The 27,461-nt window shown below is 48.2% G+C and overlaps 1 long non-coding RNA gene and 2 other non-coding genes across 9 annotated transcripts; all 3 read right to left on the reverse strand.

The window, feature by feature from the left end:
- Positions 1-1,896: 1,896 nt before the first annotated feature.
- LOC125753487 (uncharacterized) lies at positions 1,897-26,936 on the reverse strand. 7 transcript variants are annotated; one of them, XR_007405455.1, is made up of 10 exons: positions 22,891-23,038; positions 21,474-21,593; positions 21,271-21,342; positions 19,386-19,457; positions 18,789-18,976; positions 16,508-16,612; positions 16,096-16,428; positions 5,649-5,810; positions 4,853-5,491; positions 1,897-4,492 (listed from the first exon to the last, which is right to left on the reverse strand). It is a non-coding gene; the product is annotated as an uncharacterized LOC125753487 (long non-coding RNA). The 7 variants fall into 7 exon arrangements; XR_007405454.1 differs by lacking the exons at positions 1,897-4,492; positions 4,853-5,491; positions 5,649-5,810 and adding an exon at positions 12,737-13,472; XR_007405456.1 differs by lacking the exons at positions 1,897-4,492; positions 4,853-5,491; positions 5,649-5,810; positions 22,891-23,038 and adding exons at positions 25,685-25,856; positions 26,916-26,930 and having other exon boundaries at positions 13,840-16,428.
- On the reverse strand, positions 20,418-20,550 carry LOC112674328 (small nucleolar RNA SNORA71). The gene has a single exon (XR_003145377.1). It is a non-coding gene; the product is annotated as a small nucleolar RNA SNORA71 (small nucleolar RNA).
- On the reverse strand, positions 21,808-21,941 carry LOC112674327 (small nucleolar RNA SNORA71). Its single transcript, XR_003145376.1, has one exon. It is a non-coding gene; the product is annotated as a small nucleolar RNA SNORA71 (small nucleolar RNA).
- Positions 26,937-27,461: the final 525 nt, after the last annotated feature.

Genomic DNA, 27,461 nt, shown 5'->3' on the forward strand with positions numbered 1-27,461 from the left:
GAATTCGATATAGAACAATAGAAATTACCCAATCTGAATGCATGGGCCTAAAAAAATGAATAGAGCCTCAGGGACCTGTACGACTACACAAAAGTTCTCATCTTACTGTCCTCGGAGTCCCAGGAGGGGAGAAAGTGGGAGGGGCTGGAAAAAGTATTCAAAGAAATACTTTGGCCAGAAATTGCCCAAATTCAGTGGCCTGGTTCAACCCCACACCTGGACAGGTCAGGCTTCATCCTCACACCCAGGTGTCAGTTGGTGGTGTCTTTAAAGGTCCCTAGGACTCAGGGCCTCTCTGAACTTCTCATAGTAGCCTGCTTCAAAGCTCAGTCATGCTTATTGGTGAATGGTCTCCCTATTTGAATGTTCCGTGTCTTTAGCTTGGGCTTATTTGCCCTTGTTGATGCTTCCATTAGGACCTCTAAAACCTCAGCTCACCTTTCCTAGAGTCAGCTGTGGAGTCACCAACATCCTGCATCTTCAGCCCAAATTCCTTGGGGTAGCTGCTTTTCACCCACATGTCTCATATCTTGCTGTGGTTTCTGAAGATCTGTCCCCTGGACTGGGAGCCAACAGGACTTCTATGTCACCTGAGATTCTGGGTTATCTTTTTTTGCTTTTTTAGACAACAAGCATCTCTGCCACCATCAATGTGAGCTCTGACAGGATTGTTGGTTCAGTGACCCCAGGAAGGTAAGCGGCCATGGGCAAGGGTAGGGGGAAGTGGGGTAGGATGAGGATAGCCAAGCAGCAACCTGAGCATTTAATCTGGTCAGTGCTATGGCTGGGGTTACCCTTGGAAACAGAGATCTCCACTGGGGCTGGCTTCACCTCTAATCCGGGGGCCCCTTTGGAAAGACATATTGACCATGTCTCAGTGGGGAAGCCAGAAGCCAGACAAGTTGCCACATAGCCCAGGTTACATTCAGGTCCCCTCTCAGTCTCAGGCACCAGTGGAATTGCTGAACTTCTGCAAAGGGATTACTTAGGAGCCATAATCTAGTTGGAAGATATGGAGCTTTGCAAGGACCTTATATGTAAGATTGAGAAGAACAGTCAGTACTGCACATCAAAAAAAGGAGATTTAAAAAAAAAAAAAAAAAGGAGATTTTAGGCTGAGGATTAAAGATGCCCCCAAGCCACTCCTTGCTGCCCCACCACCCAGATACCCAGTCAATAGGAGCATACTCACTAAATCCAGTGAGCCAGTGGGCAGGAGAGACTAAACTGTCAGCAAGGGTTGGCACTTGCCCTGACGTCCTTCTCTGGGGCCCTCACCTGTACCCCGTGTCTCACCCACTCTGAGCGCTGCTCCTGGCTGAAGAACAGGATGCAGCGGGTCCATCAGAGGAACCAAATCCTGGCCTTGGGGTTAGATACCCATTGACTCAGAGAGTGCACTGACTTCATTAAAATGCACATCATAAGAGGTCTTTACAAAGAGAAGCTAATGGTGAGCATGTGAGCATTTTTGGAGGTCCCAGAATTTTAAGTTCATGCATCAGCCTGGCTTGGGAGGTGTGCAGTATCTGAGAGGACAGCCAAGGGCTTGGACTGTGGAGACACAGCAAAATGAGGAGGATCTAGGAGGACCTCACACCATGGTTTTATCAAGGGATTAGCAAAACTACTCTGCCCCATGAGCAGAAAGCAAAGAGATCATCAGTCCAGGGTGGTTAGAATCCCTGAACGAGGGAGCTAGGCCAGCAGCCAAGAGGATCAATGGGGGGAATTGAGGTTTGGCTTCTATAGTGACAGCACCCGAGGCCTCCAGAGTCACTCTGCCTTCCTTCTCTCCGCTGGGTGCCAGCTGTCTGCCAGCAACACTCAGGTGCCTCTCTCTACCATTGTTGTTTATTCCCATGTTATGCAAATAATACATGTTCATGGCATGGAAATTGTAAAAGCAGTCTTTAAAAAGATTTTATTTATTTATTCATGACAGACAGAGAGAGAGAGAGGCAGAGATACAGGCAGAGGGAGAAGCAGGCTCCATGCAGGAAGCCTGACGTGGGACTCAATCCCGGGACTCCAGTATCGTGCCCTGGGATGAAGGCAGGCGCCAAACCACTTAGCCACCCAGGGATCCCCCTGTAAAAGTATTTTTTAAAAATCCTCTACCACCCTGCCACATAGAGACTATCATTACTAATAGTTTCATTTTTCCTTCCAGTCTTTTCTTAATACACATTTTTGTCATTGGACATACAGAGCACTGCTCTTTGCATCCCACTTTTTTTCAGTAAATATTTATACCCTCATAATTTATTTAAGTTATTGAAGATGCTCAGCAAACGTTATTTTCAACAATGCCACTTCTTCTTAAATCACTGTGCCTGCTGAAATCCTTAAATGCACAAGCACCAGGTTGCAGAGGAACTCTTAGGCACCCAGTCCCCAGAAATGGCCTTGTCCATAAGCACTGCACTCCCTAGAGGTAACTGCGAAGAAGTAGCAGCCACGTCTTGGGGTGACCCGTGCTTCTCTTTCTCCACACAGTAAGCTGAAGTTGGAACTGAAACACTCCAACATCAATTTCATCGACGTGAGTTGTTTTCTCCCAGACCCTCTTGCATTTCTTCTCTAAGCAGGGCTTCAGGGGACTCCTGGAGAAGCACCAAGGACCCAGAGAAGATGCACTACAGTCTTGCAGGAAATGGATACCATGTCTAAAAGTTAATCATTTAAGGAGGGCGCAGCCTGAGAGCTAACAGGGAGACAGGACGTGGACGTTAAGAGCACAAGCTTTGGAGGAAGATAGATTTGGGCTCTTTTACCAACTGTGCCACTTGTTACTGTGTGACCTTGGGATAATAACTTAACCTTTCTGAACCATTCCCAGTAAAATGGGAATACTAATATCTACTTCAACTACTTCAAATGGGAACTGAACATGAAACAGGGCAATGAATTCAGTAAGACACTTTGACAAAATGTCTCACATAGTAAGCTCTTGGTATATTTTCACTGCTGTAATAATAGCGGCCCAGGTGTACAATGCCTTACCCAAAGCCCTCAGGGCTGATGGGCTTCAGAATTGAGAATTTATGAGAGGTTAACTTGGGACATGCACCATGTGTTATATAACTCTTCCAGGAGGATCTGGGGCAGCAATCTCTAATCAAACACATTAATACTCCTGCAACAAAATTTTAAAATATTCATGCAAAGTGGAATAAAGAAACACTACATATCCCCATGGCAATTCAGGTCATGTTTTGCCATAAAATGAGCTCGTATGTACTGATGGAGAATGAAGTCCAGAGAGTGGAGTTTAGGAGATTGTGAAGAAGGAGTTGTAGTTGTGACAGTCACAGTCAACCTGTTTTGTAAGTGGGCTGGCATGTCAGTGTTTCTGGAGGTGAGGGCCACTAGATGTTCTTCCCTTGGACTCCTGTTTTCATTCATGTCTTATTTGCTCCCTTTGTTCTGCCCCCCCCCCCCCCCCCGCCAATCCAGGTGGAGCTGATGGAAGTCATCCTCAATTACTATGCGCTCCACACCATATACCCCTCCCTCAATGGTAAGAATAGCTGCTACTGACAGACACTTACTCAGTTAAGTGTCTGACTCTTGATTTTGGCTCAGGTCATGGTCTTGGGGTCCTGAGATGGAGCCTCAAGTCAAGCTCTGCACTTAGCAGAGTCTGCTTGGGATTCTCCTCTCCCTTTGCGCCTCCCCCTGCTCTCTCTCTATCTCACTCTAAAATAAATAAAATCTTTAGGGGTGCCTGTGTGGCTCAGTAGGTTTAGCATCTGCCTTCAGCTCAGGTCATGATCCTGGGGTCCTAGGATTCAGCTCCACATAAGGCTCCCTGCTCAGTGAGGTGTCTGTTTCTCCCTCTCTCTCTTCCTATTGCTCCCCCTGCTTGTTCTCTCTCTCCCTCTCTCTAAAATAAATAAATTAAATATTTTAACAAAATTTTAAAATACTACCTTTAAAAAAAGTAAGTACCTGCTACTGACTGCCCCACGTAAACGTCAAATTCTACCCTTTCTGTAGGATTCATGGATCAATCAGTCATTCAGTTATTTATTCAACAAGCTGAGCCCCTCCTTCTGCACTGGCAGGGGTACTGGCAATCCATGAGCCTGCCCTTGAGGAGTTTATGCTCTGTTGGGAAGGTAGATGTGTAACAGGCAGTGACAACCAGTGTGATAAATGCTGTGACAGGAGTCACAGCTGTGGGGGAGTTAGGAGGAGGCACTGACTGTGACTCAGAGGTTGGTCCAGACTTCCAGAAGGTGAAGGTCAAGTTGAGTCCCAAAGCACAGGGAGGTAGGCCAAGGAGTGGCAGACCAAACGGCACCTGGAGAACACCTGGAGTTAGCACACCTGGGTTCTGGGCCAGGTTAGGTCATTGACTTGATAGGTGACCTTGATGGAAATAATGCTTGGCACAGTGGCTGCCTGAGAACCCATGCCTGGACTTTCTCTAACCGGCCTCGCCGTCCGACTTCTACTACCACCAGAGAAGAGCAGGGAAGTTGTCCTATAAAAGAGAAAGTGGAAGAGATGGTGGTCCTCAGGGATGAGTCCACTGTTGTAAACACTGCATGCCCCATCCTGGGCCATTTTGGCTGGTGGGGGCTGTCCACATCTGTCCCCTCCTGAAGAAGCTGCATTTATCAGGCATTTGCATCTACATGCTCCCACCAACAGAAAACCAGCCCTGAATCCAATAGCCAACCTCATTTCGAAGTAGCCTGCCCTCTCACCGGCCAGCATCTAATGCAATGAGCGTGTCTCCGCACCTCCCCAGCCTTCCCCCTCCTGCCCGTGTCTCTCTGCTCTTTATCTTCCAGCAAAGCTTGAGGAGGGCTTTCCTCTCCCTCTGCCAGTGGATACCTACCTCAACAGTTCGGAGCTCCAAGTCCATGAGGTCAGTGAGACATGGGGTCTGGGTGGAGAGTTCTAAGACCTCCTGGGAGGGCAGGTTTGGGGCCCTCTAACATCTGGTCATAATGTTTATAGAAATTTTTGTTTTAAATTTTGGAGTACAGGTGGCAAGTTTTGATTGTATGGAATCTTGGCTTCATGTAGAATAGCTCAGTTTCCAGTATTCAGTTCAAACAGGTCAACTGAACATCAACTGTAGCAACATCAACATCAGCTTGCTAGTGTGCAAGGCCCATTAGCCGTGAATGGCAGGACTAGAGTGTGCAGAGGGGTCCAATTAGATGCACCAATTGCGGGTTAATGAGCTGAAACCTCGATGGTGGTGTGAGAGTCTCCACTGGGCCACCAGCTGGCCTTTCTGCCCTCAGCAGCAAGGGATGGTCCTGGAGAAAAATCGCCCAGGCCTTTTAGTGCAAGAACCACCTCACAAGCAGGGTCAGGGACAAGGATAGTTCACTGTATAACTCCAGAGGTGTCATGTCTTCACTGTTCACAGTATGTCCTTCCTCTGAGGTAATCCTGGACCACATCCTCCTGAATTAATTATGTGAGGGCGGTGAATCCAGGCAGCACCCAGATGCACATTGTTCTCCTAGGAGAAAAAAAAATTTTTGGAAGAGGACAGCGACATTCACGCGTGTCTTCCAGAAATCAGAGTATTGGGGGAATGCAAACAAATTCCCAGAATCAGGCAGCTAAGAGGGACAGTGTTTTCAAAAGCCCCCCCCCCCCATGGTTTTGGCACTGACCTCGCGTCCCGTTCAAGTGAAAACTTGCCTCTTCCGCTGAAGGTTTCTCTTTCAGGAAACTCCTATCCTCTGCAGCTCAGAAAATGATCGTTCTTGTCTGTGCTTCTTTTGCCTTCTCTCCAGAACTTCTTGCTCCTTTTGGCCAACCTTGATTACTGAACGCTGAGGAAGAGGCAGCCATGGCTGGAGGCATGGACGACACCACAGCTGGGCCTGCCCCTGCCCCTGCCCCTGCCCCTGTCCCTTTGGGGGTCCAGAGGCTGCAGGCCACCCTGCTTTCACTCCCATCAGGGCCTCCTCCACGTGAACGCTACTCACTGGGGAGCCCGGGCCACCTGAAGTCACGCCTGAGCATGGGACCCCTTCCCCACCTTTCTCTCTTCCTTCCCGTGCCCCCTCCTGTCCCCTTTGCAGCTGTCCTTAGCCCAACTCAGGCCAGCTCCACCCTAGCTCCCTGCCTGCCTGCCTGCCTGCACTGGAATAAACTCCAGTAAAGGGGAAACCATGAGCAGTGTCCAGTCCCCACAGAGCTCAAGGCACCCTGCTCAATATCGAACACGAACTTAGTTGTATGTGTCCTTCCATGTCCTGGTTATGGGAGCCAGAGTCAGACAGGGTGGGCTCAAAGCCTGGTGTTGCCACTTCCTTGGTGTGTAATATTCATTGAGATGGGAGCAGAGTCCATGCAGCCGCTCTATGAGTTCCACATTTATTCAACAAATCTCAATTTCAAATTGCTAATGACTTGCCTGCTGTGGTTTCTGTCTCTGGGCTTGGTGCTATGGGCAGAGGGAGTCAGAGAGGAAAACACACTGTCTCTGTCTTCATTGAGCTTACAGCTGAAAACGGGGGCCGGCAGACTTTTGCTATAAAGGGCCAGAGAGTAAATCTTTTTTCTTTTTTTTTGAAACAGACTTTATTTATTTATTCATGAGAGACACAGAGAGAGAGGGAGACACATAGGCAGAGGGAGAAGCAGGCTCCCTGAGAGAAGCCTGATGCTGGGCTTGATCCCAGGACCCCAGTATCACCACCTGAGCCAAAGGCAGATGCTCAACCACTGAGCCATCTAGGTGACCCAGAGAGTAAATCTTTTAGGCTTTTGCACACCTCTAGTCTCCGTGACAATGACTCCTCACTGCCACTGGACAGCAAATGAGTGGGCGTGGCTGTGTTCCAATTAAACTTTATTTATAATAACAGGCAGCAGGCCAGATCTGAGCATAAGCCACAGTGTGCCCACCTGTGGTCTAAAAGAATAATTCACCACCAACAAATAGGATTTATACCATGAATACAAATTTTGTTTTCAATTAGTAAATGTGCTAACATATCCTACCTGGTCCTAAGAGTAATTAAGAGTACAGAAGAGGCAAGTCTGGCCTGCTTTCAAATCGTGGTTCCATCACTTTGACTCTCAGCAATTTACAAAATCTCTCCAAACCCCAGAATCCTCTGTCTTAAAATAGTGGGAGCAGGAGCCAATCACCCTGCCACCTGAAGCCTCCTACTCAACCTTAAAGGTTGACTTAGTTGGACATGTCATTGGATGTAGTGATACGTGGAAGACGAGAGATTGAAATAAAGCATGCGAAAAGTGCTCAAGGCGGTTCTTGGTCCACACTGTGCTAGATCAATAAATTAGTGCTGTCATCACAGCCCACTCCTCATTACTAAAGACCCCTTCAATGGCGCCTGGGTGGCTAAGTCAGTTGAGTATCTGCCTTCAACTCAGGTCATGATCCCCAGGTCCTGGGATCCAGCCCCACGTTGGGTTCTCTGCTCAGTGGGGAGTCTGCTTCTCCCTCTCTGCCTGCCACTCCCCCTGCTAGTGCTCACTCTCTCTCTCTCTCTCTTTCTCTCTCTCTCTCAAATAATTAATAATACATACAGACAGACCCTTTCGTACACTAGGAATAGGATGACACATTTTCAAATTAAAAAAAACCTGTCCTGCTCTATCAACCAATATCACACCTGTGATGAGATCATAGAGGTGTTGCGTTTATATCTTGGAAGGCCCAGGAAACAAGCCAGGAATGTCTGATGATCTTGGCTAGGAAAACCCAAGGTGTCTAAAAGTGAAGATGGAAGATGGCCAGCCAGGAGAGTGAAAGATAATGAACCAAAATGAAATATTATCCGGCAATGCTCAGTTAATTATCAAAGTTATGATTTTCCCTGTAGATTATTCTATCTCCTCTGTTGCCCTAATCATTGGCTGTTTGAGAGCAACTATAGATACTGTCCATCCTCCTCCTCCTCTGCCTCTTCTCTGTTTCTGCATCCTCTTGGTAGCCACAGGCTCCCCTGTTTCTCATGGGTTTTTTGGCCAAGGCCATTGGACAACCTTGACTACTCTCCTAGACCTTTAGGAGAAGCACATTCCCTCTAAGCAAAAAGGTCCACTTCACACACACACACACACACACACACACACACACACACACACCTCTTCTCATGTTGGCAGGAAGAGTGCCTACTTTATATTTAATGTTAGCAGACATGCATGTAGATTGACAGATAAGCTGAGCCTCTGGGAATGAATTCTTGTTTGAAAGCTGTGAGCAAAGGCTAAAGCACACTTACTTAGAGTTTAGTGTGTCACCTTGCCTGCTGGACTCCTGGGTCAGCTAGGCCAGCTTCACAGCAGGCAAGTCTTCCTAAAGAAGCACAACACCCATTGGGCCTCATGCAAGAGCCTGGCCCATCATACACAATAACCATAAGCAGGCATATTGAAAGCTGAGAAAAGACTCGGCCTTTTAGTCATGATGCTGTGGTTTGTAGGTGACAGACACCCAGCTTGACGGTGCTGATGCAGAAAACAGGAGACTTGATCATGTAAGCAAACTAGAGCAGGGGAAGGGCCAGGCCTCCAGACGGTAAGTACCAGGGAATGGAATTCCACTAGGACTCTATCCTGTAGCTCCACTTCTCTGTGTGTGTGTGTGTGTGTGTGTGTGTGTGTGTGTGTCCTTCAACTCACACCCATTCTCCTTCCACCTGTGGAGCACAGTACCAGGCTTATCCCTGAGGGACACTTGTGCCCATCTTCCCTGTGGGTGTACAGGGTTGCCACATGTGGTTATGCAGGCTGTGCACTGTACAGCTCTTGGGAGCACCCTTCCACATTGAGGTCTATAGCTGAGATGCAGAGAGAGTGAGACACGCCATAGAAAAGGCTGGACTTAAACCAAAGTTTCTCAACCTCAGCATGGTAATCATTTTAGGCCAGATAATTCTTTGTTGCAAGGGGCCATCCTTTTACACTGTAGGATGGTTAGCAGCTACCAGGCCTCTACCCACTAGATAGTAGCACACACACTCACACAATGGTGCCAACCAAAAATGTGTCCAGACATTGCTGAAAGCCCCCTGCGGTGGGTAAAATAGCACCATGTTGAGGACCACTGACAAAGGAAAGATGTCCTCCCAGCATATCCTACTCCAGCCCATCCTAGGGGAAGACAGAAAGTTCCAACCTCGCCCAGAAGTGGCTAGTCTTACAAATAAAAAGCCACTGGAGAGTATTTTAAGGATAAAGCCCTTGTGGATTTTTTCTAGCCCCAAGATTTACTCTAAGTAGAAGGTAGCTAAACTTGGCTGAGAGTCAAACCTGTGCCAGGCTGAATAGAAATCTCGGTTTTACAAGAAGTATGGGAGCTCTCCAGGAAGCACAGCCCTTAACCACAATATTTGTGCCACTGAAGCACAAAAGCTCCAAAGACACCTATAGACTTTTTAATTGTCAAAGCTTTATTCATAAAACTGACCTTTTCCATTAAAAAAAAAAAAAAGTGTTCCTTGACTTGGAAGAACACTTTCTATTACAGAGTTGTCCCAATAGTTGTTGGGATATTGGCCAAAGACAACATCTAGATGTAAATCCTGGTTCCTTCAATAACTCCTATGAATATCAGGTATGCATCTTACTCCACAAAACTAGGGTGGAAAAGGGTCTCATTTCTTTAGGTTGGCTAAATTAAGCATAATCTCCCCTGTGCCCTCATTTATTGAACTATTAGGAAATTCTTCCCCCATTGCCGCTGGATGTCCTTATTCCCTCAGAGACATGTAAAGGTCCCGGGGTATTCCCTAGTCCCAAACCCTGGGGACCCCCACTGGTGTCCAGTCTAGTCCTCTGTGCTTGTAATCCCGTCCAGTGAACCCACACTGTCCCCTGAAGGCAGGGATTCCTGTCTTTCTAGACGAGGTTTGGGCATAAGGGTTTTTTGCCCAAGATCATTTCTTCTGGCACATCCATCTTTCATCTCTCACAGAGAAGGCAGCTTTGTGAGGGATCTGGTCATTGCCATGTGAAAAACATGCAACAGGAGTGCCTGGGTGGCGTTCAGTGAGTTAAGTGTCTGCTTTTGGCTCAGGTCATGATCCCAGGGTCCTGGGATCAAGCCGTGCATCAGGCTCCATGCTCAACAGCGAGTCTGCTTCTCCCTCTTCCTCTCCCTCTATGATCTCTCACTCTTGCTCCCTCTCAAATAAAAGCTTTAAAAAAAGAAAAAGAAAAACCTGCAACATACCCCACCCCCTTCCAAAATGATGGATGACTTTTCTGATCTAATCATTTCTGCCTCCATGACTCCTTCAACCCCAATACTTCTGGGACAATTCAACAAGAGTCTTCCCGAAAGCCCATGGGTCACCCATCTTTCTCCACCTCCATTCCTGTGGGACAATTCTGAAGCTGGAAGAACAGCTTGGCCCATCTCTGGTGCTCCCTGAGTATGTGTTAAACAGCCCATTCAGGATTTCCCTGGCTATCAGAATGCTTGGGTAATTTTCAGCTGAAATCTGTGACCAAAAATTGACCCTCACTTGTACTTTAAGAGCTCAGCATGTCACCCTGATCGCTAGATGCCTCAGTTTGCTTGCAGATCTTCCTAAAGAACCCTGTTGGGTCTCATGAAAGCTCTGCCTCTGTCAGTGATGGGCAAGGCTGCATTCAGGGGGTGTTAGGTATTAGGGAGCCCTCCCGGTGGGTACAGAGCTGCCTTCCCCATCTAGCTCTTATGAACAACGCTGACATTTTCATTTCTATTTGCCTAATTCCTATTTTTCATCTGGTATGTGACTCAAGAGTGTTTAAAGGGAGCGACAATATTATCAACTCTCAAAGGACAAAGGCAGACAGACTTTCCAATAAGGAGGGGGATGCTCTCCACAGCTCAAGCTGAAGCCCTGCAGGGGCTTTGATCTTATCTTTATAGCATTACCAACTGTAAAAGATAATATTTTAGCTAAAATGTCATTTTTAGGGCAGCCCTGGTGGCTCAGTGGTTTAGCATCGCCTTCAGCCCAGGGCCTGATCCTGGAGACCCGGGATGGAGGGAGTCCCACGTCAGGCTTCCTGTGTGGAGCCTGCTTCTCCCTCTGCCTGTGTCTCTGCCTCTCTCTGTGTCTCTCATGAATAAATAAAATCTTTTTTAAAAAATTGTCATTTTTAGGTCCTTTTGTAAAACCTCAAATGTTAATTTGAGTCCACGGATAAACTTTAAACTTCAGTCACCAAACCTAGTTTTAATATATCCCTTATTCTTATACATTTAAAATAGCTATAAATTAACCAGATGGTGTGCTTTTTTTTTTTAATTCTTTTGGTGTGTTTAAATATAAAAAGAGAATACTAAATGTAAACCAATGGAAAAAAATAGTTATTTTCCTGTCTTCTAGTTTTCTGGAGTCTAGAGAAAACAAAATGTATTTACTTTGCTAATAATGGTAATTAACAAAAATGACTAAGACGATATTTGGCAGAATTATGGGAAGATGCAAGTATATATATAAGATAATACACATAGTTTGTTTAAGGGAATGATTATAATTTATTTAATGGTAAATCACTAGGATATAAGACTTTTTATGTAATATGTTCATAAAATTATATTTTGAAAATAAGATTCATTTTTTAGTCTCTAAACAAAAATAATAAATTATACTGTAAGTGTACAAACTTATTAACAATTTTTTTGACTTGAGTTATACTACCGTGTTCTTAAAAAACAAAAACCCATATTAAAAACTTTGACAAAAATAAAAAGATAAAAAATAAAAACTTTGACAAAGTTGGCTCAATGTTTATCCATAAGAAAGGTTTATAGGGGCATAGGGGCATCTGGGTGGCTCAGTGGTTGAGCGTCTCCCTTTGGCTCAGGTCATGATCCCACAGTCCTGGAATCCTGGGATCGAGTCCCACATCAGACTCCCCACGGGGAGCCTGCTTCTCCCTCTGCCTGTCTCTCTCATGAGTAAATAAAATCCTTTAAAAAAAGAAGGTAGGTTTATAAATCCTTTACTGCACACTGTTGCATGGTTGACACACACACAGAAATAAAACTAGAATTTAGGGGGTTTTTTGTTTAAAAAATGTTATTCTGTTCCCAGATACTTTAAAATTCCAGTGTAACTGACATGTTACATTAGTTCAGGTGCACAAGGTCTACTGATTCAACAATTCTATACTATATCCAACTCAGTGCTCCATCACGGAAAACGTACTTTTTTCAAACATTTTATTTATATTATTTATGAGAGACAGAGACACAGGCAGAGGGAGAAACAGGCTCCATGCAGGAAGCCCAACATGGGACTCAATCGCAGGACCCCAGGATCACACCCTGGACCGAAGGTGGTGCTAAACCGCTGTGCCACCGGGGCTGCCCAGAAAACGTACTCTTAATCCCCTTCACCTAGTTCACCCATCCCCTCTCACCTGCTGTCTGGCAACCACCAGTTTGTTCTCTATAGTTAAAAATCTGCTTTGGTCTTCTTTTGGTGGTTTTGTTTTTTTAAATTCCATGACTGAAATCACTTTTCTCTCTAGTGGATTTATTTCACTTAGCACCATACTCTCTAGATTCATCCATATTGTTGCAAGTAGCAGGCTTTCAGTTTCTTACGACTGAGTGCTGTTCCATTCTGTGTGTGTGTATATATACATACATATGTATATATACACATGTATATACATTTTTATCCATTCATCTGTGGATGGACAATTGGGTTGCTTCCGTATTTGGTTATTTTAAGTAATGCTACAGTAAACAATAGGGGTGGCTCTACCTTCCCGAATTAGTGTTTTTATTCGGGTAAATATCCTATAGTGGAATTACTGATCATGCGGTAGTTTTTTTTTTTTTTAACTTGCATACTGCTTTCCAGAGTGGTTGCACCAATTTACATTCCCACCAACAGTGCACAAGGGTTCCTTTTTCTCCACATCTACAAGACTTAATTTTTTGATACTAGCCCTTCTGACTCCGATGAAGTGATTTTTTTTTTCAAAAATTTTTTAAAGATTTTATTTATTCATAGAGACAGAGAGAGAGAGAGAGGCAGAGACACAGGCAGAGGGAGAAGCAGGCATCATACAGAGCCTGACGTGGGACTCCACCCAGGGTCTCCAGGATCATGCCCTGGGCTGCAGGCGGCGCTAAACCGCTGCACCACCGGGGCTGCCCATGAGGTGGTATTTCATTGTGGCTTGGATTTGCAGTTCCCTGATGCTGAGTGATGTTGAGCATGTCTTTATGTGTCTGTTGGCCATCTGGATGCTACCTGGCATACTCTTGATTTGTCTCAACAAAAGTTCCTTATTTATTTATTTATTTATTTTTTAAATTTTTTATTTATTTATGATAGTCACAGAGAGAGAGAGAGAGAGAGAGGCGCAGAGACACAGGCAGAGGGAGAAGCAGGCTCCATGCACCGGGAGCCCGATGTGGGATTCGATCCCGGGTCTCCAGGATCGCGCCCTGGGCCAAAGGCAGGCGCCAAACCGCTGCGCCACCCAGGGATCCAAAGTTCCTTATTTAAAAAAAAAAAAAAAAAGTTAAGTTTCTAATAGCTATGTACTTTTTGCTGTGGTTTTTAAAATCATCTTGCAGTAACTTTTTCTTATATTTGAAAATTGTGAAGTGTTCGTTTGTCCTCTGACAATTGTTGCCTTTTCCTTTCCCAAATTCAGAATCAGATGGTTAAAATGTCTTTTAGTCCTAAGGGATCTGTGTTTCCTTGAATGGCCACCAGGTAACACAACAGATTTGCCCTTTCACCTTAAGTGTAAAAGATACAATTAGATGTTAGCATTCTCTAGGTTTCAATTAATTCAAAATTTGTGAGAGCTCTTTGTTTACCAAATTTAGGATAAAAAACACCACACTGACAGAAGAAGTTCCATCTTTCAGAGTTAATTACATAGAGATTCTATTAATATAAAAACATTTGAATAATTTTATACTTTTTAGGTTCAAAGAAACAGACTCCTGTCCAAGCAAAAAGACCGGTACAAGAATGGTCTAAAGACCAGGATGCCTGGGTAGCTCAGTTGGTTGAAGATCTGCCTTTGGCTCTGGTCGTGATCCCAGGGTCCTGGAATCAAGTCCCACATCAGGCTCCTGCAGGAAGCCTGCTTCTCCCTCTGCCTATGTCTCTGCCTCTCTCTGTGTCTCTCAAATAAATAAGTCTTTTTTTTTTTTTTTTAAGATTTATTTACTTATGATAGACATAGAGAGAGAGGGGCAGAGACACAGGAAGAGGGAGAAGCAGGCTCCATGCCGGGAACCCGACAGGAGAGCTGGACATGGGACTCAATCCCGGGACTCCAGGATCGCGCCCTGGGCCAAAGGCAGGTGCTAAACTGCGGAGCCACCCAGGGATCCCCATGAGTAAAGTCTTTTAAAAAAAAAAAAGTTTAGGGACACCTGGTGGCTGAGGGGCTAAGCGTCTGCCTTCAGCTCGGGGCCTGATCCTGGAGTCCCGGGATCGAGTTCTGAGTCAGGCTTCCTGCATGGAGCCTGCTTCTCCCTCTGCCTGTGTGTCTCTCATGAATAAATTTTTTTTTAAAATGGTCTAGTGATTTTAAAGTTTCAACATCCTTGTCAATCAGTGAGTCAGTCACAGCTCCTACTTTATCAATGTCTTCACAGCTCATGTGTTTTTAGTCATTTATCCTTCACTACATCCTCAGAAATTCCTCAAGAGGCTTTCACTCTCTTCCATGCTCATTGCTGTTTAGTCTTACTGTCTTTTTTTTTTTTTTTTTTTTTAATTTTATTTATTTATGATAGTCACATAGAGAGAGAGAGAGAGGCAGAGACACAGGCAGAGGGAGAAGCAGGCTCCATGCACCGGGAGCCCGATGTGGGATTCGATCCCGGGTCTCCAGGATCGCGCCCTGGGCCAAAGGCAGGCGCCAAACCGCTGCGCCACCCAGGGATCCCTAGTCTTACTGTCTTAGTAGAGGTCCATCTCTGCGATCTTCAGGATTGGTAGGAAAATTCTAAAAGCCTGATCAATGATGTCTCTCATTCATGACCTATCTACAGCTGGATTCTGACCAAACTTGACAGTGTGAAGCCAAAACCTCAAAGACCCCTGTACCCCCTTCAAATAGACTTCAATTTTCCCCAACAATGAGCCATATGTTTGGATCATTATATATTCATTCAGGGGCAGATCCAAGATTTGTCAGAAAAGCACAGCTTTGATAGTGACCAAAAGTTCATGTTGCAACCTGCGAATAAATCACCTTGTTGAGCTCTCTCCCCTGCAGTCTTTATTAAAGTTTTCCATTTTGAGGCAATTTTAATGTTGTTCATTTTGTCAAAGTATAAACTTTTATAGACAAAAAAGTAATCTGCTCTAATTTTTATTCTCATTACTTATTTTGTTATTAAATTTCAGTCTTTTTTCTATTTTAAGCCCTAAGAGGCATAATTTCCTCCTTAGGAATTACTTGAGCTACATCTCAAACTTTGGTATGCAAAAATTTTCAATTCAGTTGTTAATATTTCTAATTCCCCTTATGGTATCATCTTCTACTAGGCTTTTGTTTTGTTTTTAAGATTTTAAGAGAGAAGAGCACGTACAAGTGGGGAGGGGCAGAAATTCACCCAGACTCCACACTAAACAGAGAGCCTGACTCAGGGCTGGATCTTATAACCCTGAGATCAGACCTGAGCTCAAACCAAGAGTCCAATGCCTTAACCAACTGTGCCACCCAGGGGCCTCTGATGAAATTATTTTAAACCATGTTTTAAAATTTCCCAAGCATAGGGATTTTTTCAAACCTGTTTGTATTGTTACTACCTTTATTTTTTTTAAAAAAGATTTTATTTATTCATGAGAGACAGAGAGAGAGAGATGCAGAGACATAGGCAGAGGGAGAAGCAGGCTCCCTGTGGGGAGCCCAATACGGGACTCGATCCCAAGACCCCGGATCACCACCTGAGCCACCCAGGTGTCCTCACCTTCTAGTCCTAACGGAACACCTCAGACTGCAGCCTGCATGCCAAGCCTCAGGATGGTGACAGGAGAGGCTCAGGGGTGAAAATAAGCTGGCTGTGATCCACTTCTTCACACCCAGCCTCAGAGGCACACAGCTCGTTACGAACTTAAAAGGCAGCCACAGTGAGTCTGTAAGACTTACTGAAATGGGTGGGCTGAGAGTAAAGTGATGAGCTGCTACAATTCAAAAGAAAAACTCTTGGTCATTAAGGTCATTCCAGGCACAGCAGAGCGACACGGGGCTGGCCTTCCCAGTCCACGGATTCTCAGGGCACTGATGTCAAGATTCCGAGCCAGCTGAAGTGGACGCCAGCCCTAGCCCCAGGGATTTCCCTCCGATCTCCTGTGTGGAGGGAAGAGTTGGTTCATAATGAGCTGAGTAACAGCAGGGGGTGCTCTGGGGATGCTTCCTCCATCCTCTGGGGAGGACTCCTCCATCCTCTGCTCTTCTGGTGTCCAATAATGCCAAGAGAATCTAAAAAAGAAAGGACAGGTGAGACCAATGGTTTGGAGTTCCCACCCTCTGGGTCCCCCAGCGCTGGGCATGAACTCACCTTGGGGAGACAGATTAGCAAATTCAGATCCCAAGTCATCCCAAGGGTCACGGACTCATTATGGCCTGGGGACTTACTTCAACAGCCTCCAGATCTAAGGCTGATCTAAGAGGGAGAAAAAGCATACAAGCATTTAGTCTCCATTGCCTCCTTCCCCAAGTGACATCACTGAGAGGGTCCCCATTAACCAGGCCTAAGCATCTAGTCTATGCATGCCAAACTAGATTATCACCAGAAGAGAGGCTAATAATAAAAGGAAAACATCTTGAAAATCCAGTTTTTATAATAAATTATTTTCTTTCAAATAGTTCATGATCAGGGCAACTGACCACATATAGCTAGCCATAGGAGGACAGCTCACCGCTGTCAGGGGCTTGACCCTGAGTCCCACTGTATCTTGAGCAAAGGAATGGACCACCATCCTCAGCAGCTCTCCCCCACATTGTCATGACTTGCCCGCTCAGCCTGCCATTCTATTTTGCAAAGTCCCACTTAATAAGACCCAGCCAAGAAAGGCAAATGCAAAATTAACTTCTGATGAAACTTGTCCTGGTTAGGTGCCCAGACCTGTGAAGATCAACACTGCCAGGCCCACTTGAAGGAGAAATGAGGAAATATCTTGAATGCTTGAGGACACAGTGTGAGGGAACCCCAACTCAATCTCCAGACTCTACCCTCAGACATTTGAATTACCAGGTCTGAAGCGGGGTATGGGGTGATTAACTGTCTTTTCAGAATGGTCACCACTGTCCCTTAAATCCTCCAGCCTGGCTGAGGAACCAGAGACCAGGAACTAGGCTACAGGACAGGACAAGTCCCCTGATGCAAAACGGACAGAGCAGGTAGGAAAGACAAGGGAACCCTCTGGGTTCTTCAATGGCTCCTGGGCACCAGGTTGTTCACATGTTATTCTCACTACCTCCACCTCATTGTGAGATGAGAACAAAACTGGCACAAAGGGATCCCATCTGCAAACACAATACCTGAATATAAAGGGAAGAGGTCTCGGGAACGAGACAGAAGCCCCGACCAAAAGTTGGAGGGGGGGGGGGGGGGTGTCAATGCGATGGACACCTTGACCTCAAACCTCACTGCCCTTGTTACCTGGGAGCCAAGACAGGGCTCTTAGCATCACCATGTTGTATCTGTCAGGGGCACCACGCTGTATCTGAGTATACAAAGTGAAAGCACCGTTGCAGGGTTTCTGCTCCCTGAACACATCGGCAGTGCACAGCACAAAAGGCAGCAGCCAGTCAGCCTGCTGTGGATGGAGGACCACACTAAGCACCCAGTCACAATGTCCTACAGACGTGAACTAGAAAGCAGGCTAGGAAGTCCGCAGTCTACAATACAGATTCAAAGATCCACGGCCTGAAAGTTTTTTCTCCAGTCAACCCCTAGGGTTACCCTTTCTAAAAGAACCCACAAGACACAGACGAAGTCCGTGAAAGGCGAGCAACAGGCAAGATTATAAGTCAACACTCTCCTCCATCAGTGACTGACAAGAAAACTCCAACTGCTGGCAGACCATGACATGGTAACTCCCCCATGCCCCTAGTGCAGGCCCCATCTAGATTTTTCTTTATTTATTTAACATTACTGACAGCTCCTGAAGCAATCCACACTGTGCTCAAGAAAGAGTAAAGGAGCAAAGACAAAACACACATGAGCAATGCATCCACACACTGTCCTGACTAATGTGCTCTTATGGGCTAGCCTCCACTCCCATAAATTCATAAAGCAGAACCCATGATTTGCAATTCTTATGAGTGCCATTGAGTGCTATACGGACTTATTCCAGTGAGAGACCCATACAGAAACGTGTAGACTGACTGCTGACAAGAGGATCTGTAACGTGAAAAGACAGAAAGAGCCCCCAACAGGTCAGGGGGCTAGCCCAGTCACCACATCACATAGGAGCCCGCAAAAGCCCAAGCTCTGAAGGAACAGCAGGAGAAAAAAAAGCTAGCATGAGAAAGCTCCAGGACAGCTGGATCCCTCACACACAGGAATTTTTTCAGTGATTCTTCTCCCGGCCTATCAATGACCAGGGCACAGGTAGCTTGCAATCACTGTTGGATGCAGTAGCAGAAAAGGATAGAAAGAGAGCCTGGAAGGATGGGGAGGATGGTGCCAGGGGTCTGGGGAATGGCCTGAGGGAGGGTGAGCAGCCCTAGCCAAACACAGAGGAGCTTCTGTGTACCCTGTAGAGACCCTGTAACACCTCCATGCCAGAGAGTCAAGACACTTCCAGCATAAAACACTGAAAATGCTGGCATACCTGGGTGGCTCAGTTGGTTAAGCGCCCAGTTCGGGTTTCAGCTCAAGTCATGATCTCACAGGTTGTGGGATCGTGCCCATGTTGGGGGTTCTGTGCTCACTGTGGAGTCTGCTTGAGAGTCTCTCTCTCTCTTCTCCATCTGCTCCTCCCCACTGCATGCGCACGCTCTCTCTCTCTCTAAAATAAATCTTTAAAAAAAAAAATTCAGAAATGCTTTTGAGTTGGAAAAAATCAGGATCATATGGTCACGACAACTCCATGAAAAAATTTTAAAACATTTCACCATTATCCCAGTTATGCTTTGCTGAAGTGGAGACTGAGAACAGGTCACAAAACTAAGTAATTTCAGAGGCTGGACCAGGGTCTCTGGTGCCTAAATCCACATGCTTTCCATCAGGGCCCACTGCTGACACTAGGGAGCTGCCCTGGGAAGCCCCTCACCTACTTGAGCAGCTTTCTAGAGGCCCATCCTCTCTTGGTACTTGAGGGGTTGCCCACAATGAGGAGACAACTGCGAGCTCACAAGACATACACTTTCATCTCACTTCTCATTTAAACCCCAGGGCACAAGATTCCAGAGAGATGTGAACACCTTACCTTGGGCCCCATGGCCTCGTGCCCACTGAAGAGATGACACCTCTCATGGTGCCTCTGCAAGTGCAGACCCACCTACAAAACACAAGGCACAGATGAGCATTCGGCAGGCCCCAGTGGGCAGAGGGCACCCAGCACAGTGGCTAGCAGATTAGAGTACCCACAAACGTGGCCTACTGCTATTCCTTAACGGTCCCACACTACTATCTCAGAGACAAAAACTTAACTCTAGAAAGGGGTCTGCAGATGATCTGTGACAGGATAACATCAACATCAACCTATGTGCCTGTGTTCAATCTGTTGCTAACCAGTTTATGCCAAAAGGTTGTCAAGGCCGAGTTTTAGGGAGAGAGCCATGCTGACAGGAAGCCATAAGCCTGGGATGAGAGGGGAAACAGGTGGTGGGAGGGCCCTGGGTCCTCCATCTAGTGTGTAAGGGTAGCTTACCTATGTGCCAACTATCATGTGTTCTGCCCAGGTGGATTACTACTCCATTCCCTGCCCCTTAATCTAAGGACAGAGAAACATCATCCCCTGGGCACCATGGGTCCAGCCCATGACCAAGATGAGAGAAACACTTCCAAGAAGAGGAGGATGCCTCAGCTTGAGCAGGCTGGCTTGCTCTGGGGCGCTGTCTTCCCAGTGACACTGTACAATGGGATGGGCCCACTGCCTTACCATGTGGCATCTCAGTCTCCTCCGCCTTGCTTTGCCCTGTCCAAGTACTACAGATTAGACACCAAGGCAGAGGCACTGCCCTTAAGACCACAGCAAAAGAGGCATGACAAGCAAATCACCAATGTCCAGTGTGACCCGGGCTGAAAGATGGTGTGAGGGAGTGGGAAGGGTGGGATGTGAAGGCAGGGAAAGCTTCCTGGGGGGAGCCCTGGGAGAAGAGGGACCTCCACCATGGCTCTACCACTGGCCCAGGAACAGAAGCACCAAGGCAGGGCCCTGCTTGGCAAAAAAGGGCACTAGGCAAGCCACACAGCCCCGAGTACCAGGAATTAACACAAATTTGTGGGAAGAAAGACGTGTATGAAAGCTCCAGGGTTTGGAAGGGATGGGATGGGCCCTTCTAACACGGGGATGTGCTTTCAGCAATTCCTCTCCCTGCACTATCAATGACCAGGGCACAGGCAGCCCACGATCACTTTCGAATGCAGGAGCAGAAAAGGGAAGTGAGTGGGCCAAGAAGGGAGGCTTGGTTGGGCAGCAACCCAGGAACTGGCCTGAACTAGGAGCCTGGCATACAGGCCAATGCCCAGACTAACAGCCTGAGATTACAGAAGCTTCCCCTTACTCACACAGAGGTTTACCACGCCCACCCAGGAGATGAAGGGAAGACAAACAGTGCAGAAATACTGAGGATTCCTGGGTTCTGGAAGACTGAGTGTAAGTGGTCACCTAACAGCACTCAGGCTCATATAACAGCACTCAGCCGTGCACCCAATACAAATCTCAGTTTGCCTCTAAAATGCAGCCCTCTGGGACGCCTGGGTGGCTCAGCAGCTGGGTGTCTGCCTTCAGTGCAGGGTGTGATCCTGGAGTCCCGGGATCGAGTCCCACATCAGCTCCCTGCACGGAGCCTACTTCTCCCTCTGCCTATGTCTCTGCATCTCTCTTCCTATTCTCTGAGGAATAAAGAATCTTTAAAAAAATAAAATAAAATGCAGCCCTCTGTCCATCCCCACACTGCTGCTTTCCAGGTCACAGGAGCCTTCATTGGGGGCTCTCAGGAGAAGAGGGCCCAGACCTGCTTGAGGGGACAGACAGCTGGGAACACTGGGAAGCAGCCTTCACCTGCACTCATTTCCACATCACATCATCTGAACACCTGTGGCCTCACAGCCCTAAGCTCTAGAGACCCAAGCAGGACACCGCTCACCTGGGACCTCCCGATCCTGGTTCTCCCGGAGGTCACCTCTCACATATGTGGGACAGCAGACATGAGACCCTCCTGCAGGGGACAAGAAGCACTTGGCGTGGCTTTACACATCCAGGAAATCACCATGCTCACTAACAGGGAAACGCTGGGGGAATCTGGTCTGAGGAGGTGAAGGCACTAAAAGCCCGCCTCCCTCCACCTACCTCGTCGTGCTCCGTCACCTCAGGCTGTCCCATTTTGGAACCTGTGAACATCAAGAAAACCTTGCAGCTTCTCCTCATCCTGTGTTACCAATGACCAGGACAGAGGCAGCCCGTAATCACCTGAAACACAGGGGCAGAAAGGGACACCGGGCCGCTGAAATCAGAAACCAGTGTCAGAAGACCAGACAAGCAACTCAGACATGCACTGAGGGAGGACCCACACCCTGCTCCCCCTTTACAGCCTCAGAGACAGAAACCTCGCCCAGCCAGGCACAGAGAGCATGCAAGACGGCCGGCACCAGGAGGCACCTGAGAGGTGGTGAGGGGGAGCAAGTGTGGGAAAGCTCCAGAGTTTGGAAGGGACAGGAGTGGACCCTCCAAACACGGGGAAGCGCTTTCAGCGACTCCTCTCCCTGCACTATCAATGACCAGGACACCGACAGACCACGATCACTTTCGAATGCAGGTGCACAAAAGACACACGGTGAGCCAGGAAGAGAAGCCCTTCCGCGCCCCCAGCTGCGCCGCCAAGCCCAGGACCCCGAGCACCGTCAGCACTTGGTGCAAAGATTCCACCTCCCGTCATCAACAGGAAGACCACCTCCCGGCAAGATCGCCTCAACTGCTTATTCACCCCACAAACGCAGCCTGAGAACCTACTACGTGCCGGGCACTGTGGCCTCAAAGACAAAGGACACCCGCAAGGACTCTCGTCCCTCCAGAGCTCTGGCACTCTCCGCACTTGCAAGAAGCTGAAGCGCAGCACCAGGAAGTGATGAGCCAAGGTTCTGTGGCCGGCCCCGGGCTGCGGCACGATCTGAACCCGGCCCCCTCCGGCCTCCTCCCGCAGAGCCTGAGCTCCAGGGACCCCCCCGCCCCCCCACGCGCGGCAGCACTTACCCAGGCCTCACCCCTGCACACAGGGCCGGCCTCGGGCGCCGCGCGTCACGGTCCCGCAGAGCCCGCCGGCCCCGGCACCAGGAGCGGGGGGAGGCGGGAACCACCCTCGGCCGCTCGGGGCCCGCGGGCGCCGCCGACTGGAGGCCCGGACACGCGCTCCGCACGGCCCGGCTCGCGCACTCTCCCTCCCGAGCGCTGCGGGCCGCGAGGCGGGCCCAGGCGGCTCCGCTCACCTGGTAGGCAGCCGGCCGACGGCTGGGGGCGGGGGCGGGGGCGGGGGCGCATCCCGGGCCGCGGGCCGCCTCGGCTGCGCACCCGCCGCCCGCGCTCAGCGGGACCGTCCCGGGAGCCCCTCCTCCAGGACCCGCCCGCAGAGGCCCGCCCCGGAGCCGGGAGCGGGGCCGGGAACCGGGGCTGACCTCCGCCGGCTCTCCGCGCCCGCCCCGGGCCTCAGTTTCCCCTTAAGGTGGTGGGAGCCCAGAGACCACGCGCCCGGCGACCCCCGCCCCGGACTCACCCCGGGCGCCGCGAGCTACGGCGCGGGGGCTGCGGATGCCTGAGGATTGCGGCAGACGGACCCGGGTGGCCCGGGACCGCACGCGACGCCGCGAGGCTCCTCCCCCGCCCGGCGCCCGCCGAAAGGCAGCGGGAGCGCGGGCTGCGGCCTAGAGCGGCGCCTCCAGGGGCGGATCCCGCGCGCGCGGTCCTGTCGCGCCCCCTGGTGGCGGGGAGGTCGAATTCTGACTCCGTGGGGCTTGCGATAATTTTCAAGAACAGCCTGAAATTTTGGAAATAACATTTCTCTCACTTATATTGCTTTTCTCTTTATTGTTTTGGCCACTGGTTTGTTACTAATTCATCGAAATGGTTACTCGTCCACGTAAGGAGCTGTTATTAGCAAGAGCTCATGTTAATTGCAGGTATTTTGGACCATAGGGTTCTTGCCTGATTGACCACTGCATTCACAGTACCTCGTTTTGGGGGCTGGCACAATTGAACAAATGAACGAATTCTGGCCATATATTTGGACATCGCCAGGTTAAAATATTGTTCTGATGACTTGAAAGTGGAACGTGAGAGTGACAAGGAGATAAACCTAGAGAGATGGGCGGGTGTTCTGCTAACCTTTGTCCCCAGAATGAGTCCTTGAAGCAGGAGGGACTTGATCAGATCTGCATAGTGGCAGAGAAGACAGAGAACCCATGCTCCCAGCAGGACACTGCAGACAGGGGGCTTGTGGCTCCCAAATCTCACAAGTGCTAACACTACCTGCATCCTGGGCCACTGTTCGTCTTGAACCTGAGGCAATCCTGGCACTAACTCAGCCCACATTCTGAAGTATAAACAGCCCGAGGAGAGGGTCCCCCCCCGCCCCCCCGGCTCAGATTCCTGTTACTGACTAGGTCAGCACAGTGGGGAAATCCAAGCCCAAGGGATACAACCGAGAGGGTGGAAGGAATCTCTGAAGGTGAGCTTCTCCATACTGCGTACCTGGGAGGAGTCTGTGGGATTTCAAGACTGTGAGAACATTGGGGAACTCTCTGATGAGCAGGGACGGCGGATACTATAGCTATGAAGACACTGTACCACGGGGTCAGGTGTGCACTCTTGAAGCCCTGGTGTCCTCTCCTGCCTCCTGTTCTTGCTTATATGCTCTGTGTGACCTTGACTAAATGACCCAACTCCTCTACCTAGCTTGAGTTTTCCTGTTCTGAAAAGTGGACAAAATCATAGCTTTCCCCTCAAAGCATTGCTTCAAGAATAATGTGAAATGATTGATATCGAAACCAAAGCACAGAGCAAATGGTCAAGCATACTAGTTGCCATACTTTAATATTTCTGAGAAAGCCAAGGTCTTCTGTCACAGCAAGGACACTGTGGGATTATTTATGAGCCTGAGAGAATGTGCTATGTTTGAAAAGTCTAAGGCAGCACTGTCAGTAGAAATATAATGCTAGCCACATATTTAATTTAAAATGTTCTGGGGTGCCTGGGTGGTTCCGTCGATTAAGTGTCTGCATTTAGCTCGTCATGATCCCAGGGTCCTGGGATGGAGCCCCACTTCAGGCTCCCTGCTCAGCAGGTGAGTCTGCTTCTCTCTCTGCCCCCCACCTCTACTTATGCACACACTCTCTCTCAAATAATAAATAAAATCTTTAAAAATAAATAAAAATAAAATGTTCTGAGAGCCACATTAAAAAGGTACAAAAAAAGAGTGAAATTAATTTTTTTAAAGAAAGGCAGGTGCTAAATCATTGAGCCACCCAGGGATCCCCAAATTAATTTTTATAGTATATTTTATTTAACCCAATATAACCAAAATCTTGTCATTTCACCATTTTTAAATATCCTTAAATTATTAATGAGATATTTGCTATCTTTTTTCTCTGAACAAAGTCTTCAGAGTCGGATGCATGTGTAACACTGACATTTGGACCAGCTACATTTCCAGTGCTCCATAAGCCTCAGTGGCTGCCAGCTGCTAGGTTCATCAGCCCAGGTCTAAAGCCATCTACCTTTGATCAACTCTTTGCAGCAAGAGGAGAGAAGCAGCAAGCAGGAGGCTGAGAGCATGTCCCTTCCACAGCTCCCAGCACCCCAGGAGTCTGGGACATCCTAGGAGGAGATGGGCCTCCCTGCCTGGCTCAGGCTGGGGGCCTTATTGTCCCAAGCTGGCGATTAAGGCAAGGGTGCCCTAAGAAGATTGTAAAAGGGTAGAGCCACGATTCAATCCTAGATTATTCTCCTGCACCCTTTGCTCTCACGATGCCAGGGAAGGGATCTGGGGCAGTTTCTTTGTGCATCCCCAGTACCGAGAAGAGGCTGAGCGTCTAAAAGGTGGAGCTGAGGCTTGTTAATCATCAATAATCAATAATCAATATCAATAATCATCAATAATCAATAATCAATAATCATCAATCATCAATAATCATCATCATTATTGCTTATTATGCAATAAGATGCTAAAATGGGCATTGCAGCAAGGCACCAAAGAGTCACCACGATATAGGAATAAAAAGCTAAGCAACAAGAAATTGCCCTTGTGGTAAGCAAATTGTGGCCCAGTATCGGCCATTTCTGAAGGTTCCATCTGATAAAATGGCAGCTGCCTTCCAAAGAAGGTGTTGGACCGGATGCAGAATTTAGGAAGAAAATAACTGAGCAGTGACTGCTCGTTAGACATTAAAACGAGGGAGAATTATGTGTTCTGTTTCTTAAAATAGTCCCACCCCACCACCACCCCTTGCCCCCAAGAGGGAGAACAAGTGGAGGGCCTGGGGTTGCGGCAGAACCCCGTGGGAGCTGGATACCTGCTACCCTGGTAGGGAGCTCAGGGGAGCCAGGTGTGACCCACTCCTCCGTCCAAGGCTCATCATTTTCTTCAGCAGATGTAGCATCGGTGGTAGTGAGGCAGGTGGAATAGGGAAATGTTGGGAAGCAGCAGGAGGAAGAAGGACAAGGAACACGGAGCCGACCTTACACCTGTTGGATAACAGGATACTCGTGGCGGTGAAAACCCGCAGAGACGCCACACGGGGGGGGGGGCGCACCTGCGGCACGCATGCGCAAAAGCCCCAGTTAGCCTGCGACTGACGGAAACGGACCCCTCCGCTGGGGGCGCTAGAGGACTCCGAGGAGACCGTCCCTACCGCGTGACCGCGAGAGGAGACTCAGACTGCGCCTGCGCATAGTCACTAGCCTCGAGCTTGCGTGATGCTCTATGGAGTTCTTGCAACTGTTTCCAGAACCCTACGTGTATATATTCCGCCGGTTGCTCATGACTGCCTCCCTGAGTGCACCTGCACAACCTCCTCTTCGAGTGTGTACTTTTGCTTTGCAATAAAGCTTCTCTGCTCTACTTTACTCTGATTGGTCCTCGAATGCTTTCTCGCGGCCAAGTCAAGAACCTATACCCCCGGCTGGTGGTTGAGGGCTCAGGGTGCGAGAACTCTCCCAGTGTCAGAATGTCCGCCTGCTACCCAAGAGGTCCTGCCCGAGAGGGAGCCTGCTAGGGGGAGGGGACCACCTGGAAGGAACTGGCCTGTTCATATCCCTAGGACAAGGGTAGGTTCTTCAAAGAATCCCTGAAATAGAGGCCAAGAGAGAAAGACCTATCTTAAATATGTGTCCAACCTGGAGAGGAATCTCCCCTCCACCTCAATCTTTATGCCACCTGTTCTGATCCTGGAGATACTGGGGGTAGGAAAGTAAGAGGAGTCCTCCTGGTGAAGAGAGACACATGTTGGGTAAGGGAGAAGTCTCCCCTCCACTCTCAGCTAGACAGCAGCCCACCCTGAGCTTGGCCCCAGATGGTGAGAGAAGTCGCTATTATCGCTAAAAATGTGATTAATATATTAGACTGGCATTTAAAATAATTGAGTGGAAACAGTGTTCACTATTTTCAGCGTTTAAAGACTTAGTACCTAAGAAAAGCTATGAGGCCTGCCTGATATTTTTCTAAAGACAGGGAAAAGATACTTCCTCTATTTAGAAAGTCTAAAGAGGCAAGTTAAAAAAAAAAAAAAAGGTATAATTACATACCAGGAATCCTGCTTTCAACATACTGGTCTCATTAAGAAAGATTTGGGCCATAGCTAGGAGGCCAACATTCCACCATCCTGGAGTTTGTGACCTCACAGTGGCTGAGAGATCTCCATGGCTTGGAGCCCCTTCTCTTGGGGAAATGGAGCTGTGGCTGCTGGACAGATTGCTCCAAGGAGGTGATGCCCAGGGTCCAAGCTGGTAGTCCAGAATCAACCCTGTGAAGTCTACAGGAGCCCCAGGCCCTGTCTGTCCCTGCATTAAGAATGATCGCCATGCTAGAAGCCTTGCTGTTTCTGTTCATCATCCTCGTTTCCTTCTTGCTGCTTCTCTGTTACTGCTTCTTTCAGAGGGAATCCACTCCGGCTCCTGCAAGGTGGGGCTGAGGCCCAATGGAAGCCATGGCCAGTCTGACCCCTCAGGGCCTCTCAAGCACAACGGACTCTTCTTCCTCAGCTGTCCATGGTCTGGGTCTTGGCCTGTTTTGGGGTCTCCAACAGCCCCAGGACCTCACTGGATGCTTCCCACCAGAGTTGGCTTCCACCT

Source organism: Canis lupus, chromosome 24 (assembly GCF_003254725.2).
Source record: "Canis lupus dingo isolate Sandy chromosome 24, ASM325472v2, whole genome shotgun sequence".
Classification (NCBI taxonomy): Eukaryota; Metazoa; Chordata; class Mammalia; order Carnivora; family Canidae; genus Canis; species Canis lupus.